Here is a 4,462-nt window from a genome sequence, read left to right as displayed (position 1 = left end):
GGTCGACGAAAGAGGGGGAGGCCTTCAAGGAGATGGATTGATACAGTGGCTGCGATGATGGGCTCAAGTATAGCAGGGATTGTGGGGCTGGCGCGGGATTGGGCAGTGTTTCGTTCTGCTGTGCATGGGGTCGCTATGAGTTGGAAACGACTCAACGGCACTTAACAACAACAACAACAATTGTTAGATTGGGAGCTCTGGTGGTGTAGTGCCTAAGGCATTTGACTGCTAACTAGACGGCTGGCAGTTCAAACCGACCACCCACTGCTTGGAAGGAAGATTGAACAATCTACTTCTGTAGAGCTACCACCTTGGAAACACAAGGAGGGGTCGCTATGAATCGCACTCGATTTGGGACAGAAATGCTGAGTCTTGATTCCTGATCCTGGGCTTCCTTGTCAAGCAAAATATTTTCCTGAAAAGAGTCTAGAAAATAAATATAAGCTATTTGTTGAATAATGTTAGAAAATTATACTTTCTACTATGAAATTATAACTATAATAATAAATTTAAAAACCAAATTCATTTTTGCAACAATTAATTTACTATCTAAGGAAAATGTGGAACAATAATGTATTTAATGAATTAATAATATATCTAAAACAATGAATTGAAGGGATTTTCCTTGGAAACTTATTCTAATTAAAAATTAATGATAAATAATGTGCAACTCATGTGTGAAAAGAAACTATCATCAGTATTTCCATATTCAAGCTCAGTAGCTTTCCAACTAATATGATTTGTTACACAATAGTAATATCCTTTTCCTACCTCTGTATGTTTCAAAATTCTGTTTTCTTATTTTTTAAAACATATACTCTTTATTCCAGTTGTTGTTCTTGTTGTTAGGTGCTGTCAAGTCATCTCCAACTCATAGCAACCCTGTGCACAACAGAATGAAACACTGCCAGGTTTTGTGCCAGCTTCACGATCCTTGCTATACCTGAGCCCATCGTTGCAGCCACTGTGTCTATCCATCTCGTTGAGGGCCATCCTCTTCTTTGTGGTCCCTCCACTTTACCAAACATGTTATCCTTCTCCAGGGAATAGTTCCTTCTAACAACATGACCATGTTAGGTGAGATGAAGTCTCGCCATTCTCACTTTCAAGGAGCATTCCGGATGTACTTGTTCCAGGACAGATCTGTTAGTCCCTTTAGCAGATCATGGTACTCTTAGCATTCTTCTCCAACAACATAACTCAGAAGCATCAACTCTTCTTTGGTCTTCCTTATTCATTGTCTAGTTTTCACATGTATAAGAGGCAATTGAAAACACCATGCCTTGAGTTAGGCTCACTTTAGTCTTAAGGAGACATCTTTGCTCTTCATCACTTGAAAGAGGCCTTTTGAAGCAGATTTTCCCAATGCAATATGTTGTCTGATGTCTTAACTGCTACTTTCATTGGTGTTGATTGGAGAACCAAGTAATATGAAATCCTTGACAACTTCAATCCTCTTTTCATCCACCATGAAGCTGTTTATTGGAGCCGTTGTGAGGATTTTTGTTTTCTTTATATTGAGGTGGAATCCATACTGTAGACTGTAGTCTTTAATCTTCATCAGCAAGTGCTTCAAGTCATCCTCACTTTCAGCAAGCAAAGTTGTGTCATCTGCATATCGCAGGTTGTTAATGAGTCTTCCTTCAATCCTGATGCCACATTTTTCTTCATATAATTCAGCTGCTCAGATTATGTGCTCAACATACAAGTTGAATAAGCATGGTGAAAGGAAAACCCTGCCACACTCCCTTCTTGGTTTTGAACCATGCAATATCCCCTTGTTCTGTTCAAACAATAGTCTCCTGGACTATGTACAGATTCCTCATGAATATAATCAAGTATTCTGAAATTCCCATTTCTCAGTGTTACCATAATTTACTATGATCCACACAATCTAATGCTTTTGCATAGTCAATAAAAGATAAGTAAACATCTTTCTGGTATTCTTTCTTTTCAGCTAAGATCTATCTGACACCAGCAATGGTATCTCTCACTCCACTTCCACTTCTGAATCCAGCTTGCATTTCTGGAAGCTGTCAGTCAATATACTGCTACAACCATTTTTGAATTATCTTCAGTAAGATTTTACTTTCATCTGATATTAATGATATTGTTTGATAATTCCTACATTGTGTGGGATCACGTTTCTTTGGAATGGGTACAAATATGGATCTCTTCCAGTCAGTTGACCAGGTAGCTGTTTTCCATATCTCTTGGCATAATTGAGTGACTGCCTCCAGCATGGCATCCATTTGTTGAAACATCTCGATGGGTATCCCATCAGTTTCTGGAGCCTTATTCTTCTCCAATTTCTTCAATGCAGTCTTGACTTTTCCCTTCCATATCATTTGTTCTTGATCGTATGCCACCTCCTGAAATGCATGAATATTAACCAATTCTTTTTGGTACAGTGACTGTGTGTATTTCTTCCATCTTCTTCTAATGCTTCCTGCATCTTTTGATATTTTGCCCATAAAATCTTTCAATATTGCAACTTGAGGCTTAAATTTTTTTCTCAGCTCTTTCAGCTTGAGAAGTGGTGAGTGTGTTCTTCCCTTTTGGTTTTCTGCTTCAGGTCTTTGCACATTGTATTATAGTAATTGGCTTTGAAATCTTCTGTTCAGTTCTTTTATCTTGTCATTTCTTCCATTTGCTTTAGCTACTCTCTGCTCATGGGCAAGTTTCAGAGTCTCTTCTGACATCCATTTTGGTCTTTTCTTCCATTCTTGCCTTTTTAATGACCTCTTGCTTATTCATGATATTCTTGATGTCATCCCATAATTCCTCTGGTTTTTGGTCAATGGTGTTCAGTGCATCAAATCTGTTCTTTAAATGGTCTCTAAATTCAGGAGTAATATAATCAAGGTCATATTTTGGCTGTTGTGGACTTGTTTTAATTTCTTCAACTTCAACTTGGACATGCATATGGGAAGTTGATGATCTGTTCCACAATCAGCTTCTGGCCTTGTTTTGGCCAAAGACACTGAACTTCTCCATCACCTCTTGCCACAGATGTAGTCAATCTGATTCCTGTGTATTCCATCTGGTGAAGTCCACGTGTAATAGCCATTGTTTATGCTGTTGAAAAAAGGTATTTGCAATGAATAAGTCTTTGGTCGGGCAAAATTCTATCATGCAACCTCCAGCGTTATTTCTGTCACCAAGGCCATATTTCCCAACTACCAATGACTCTTCTTTGTTTCCAACTTTTGCATTCCAGTCACCAGTGATAATCAGCACATCTTGATTGAATGTTCAGTCAATTACAGACTGCAGAAGTTGGTTGTTGTTGTTGTTATGTGCTGTCAAGTTGGACCTGACTCATAGCTACTTGTCCTTGGGTTTCCGAGGCAGTTATCACTACAGAAGTAGATTGCCCCATCTTCGTTCCACAGAAGTTGGTAGAAATCTTCAGTTTCATCATGTTTGGCTTTTGTGGTTGGTGTGTAAATTTGAATAATATAAAGAACAGCTTTCACTGTTCTTTCTTATAGGCATATGGATATTATCCTATTCACTAACAGCATTGTACTTTAGGACAGATTTGAAGCAGTCTTTGTGACGATGAATGCCACATCATTCCTCTTCAATTTATAATTCCTGGCATAGTAGATCATATGGTTGTCTGATTCAAAATGGCCAAAACCAGCCCATTTCAGCCAGTAATGCCTAAGATATCTATCTTTATGTGTTCCATTTCATTTTTGACAACTTCCAATTTTCCTAGGTTCATACTTTGTACATTCCATGTTCCAAGTGTTAATGGATGTTTGTTGCAACTGTTTCTACTCATTTTGAGTCATGCCACATCAACCAATGGATATCCCGAAAGCTTTACTCTATCCATATCATTAATGCCATCTCTACTCTGAGGAGTCAGCTCTTCCCCAGTCAAATTTTGAGTTCCTTCCAACCTCATGGGCTCATATTCCAGCACTATATTGGACAACATTTCAGGGTTATTCATAAAGTTTTCCAGTACAATATCAGACAGTGTTTCACTGCTATTCATAAAGTTTTCACTGCCCAATTGTTTGAGTAGTGAATGACCTCTTCCTTTCTCTGAGTCTGTCTTGGCCTGGAAGCTCTGTTGAAATCTGTCCACCATGGGTAACCCTGCTGGCATTTTGCAACATGGTGGTATAGCCTCCAGCCTTACAGCAACATGTAAGCCACCATAATGACAAGCTGAGAGACAAGTTCGTCCCCTTTAGTTGTTCCTAACCCCTCCTCACTTGCTTACTTCAGAAAACGGCCTTAAAATAGAGCCGCTCACAAGAGAAAAACGCCCTTCAAGTCCCAGCCTTCCTACTTCCAGCCCTGGCCTTAAATAGAGCTGCCCCCCGCAAGTGAAAAGATGCTTCCAAGCCCCAGACCAGCCTACGTCAGGCCCCAGCCTTAATAAAGAGCCAACTCTAAGCAAAAAGGTGCTCCTCTGGTAGCATAGTGGCTAAGACACTTG

This window comes from Orycteropus afer, unplaced genomic scaffold (genome assembly GCF_000298275.1).
Source record: "Orycteropus afer afer isolate SDZICR_OR568_19922 unplaced genomic scaffold, OryAfe1.0 scaffold00172, whole genome shotgun sequence".
NCBI lineage: Eukaryota > Metazoa > Chordata > Mammalia > Tubulidentata > Orycteropodidae > Orycteropus > Orycteropus afer.
The sequence above is the reverse complement of the archived record's forward strand: the minus strand, read 5'-3'. Positions refer to the sequence as shown.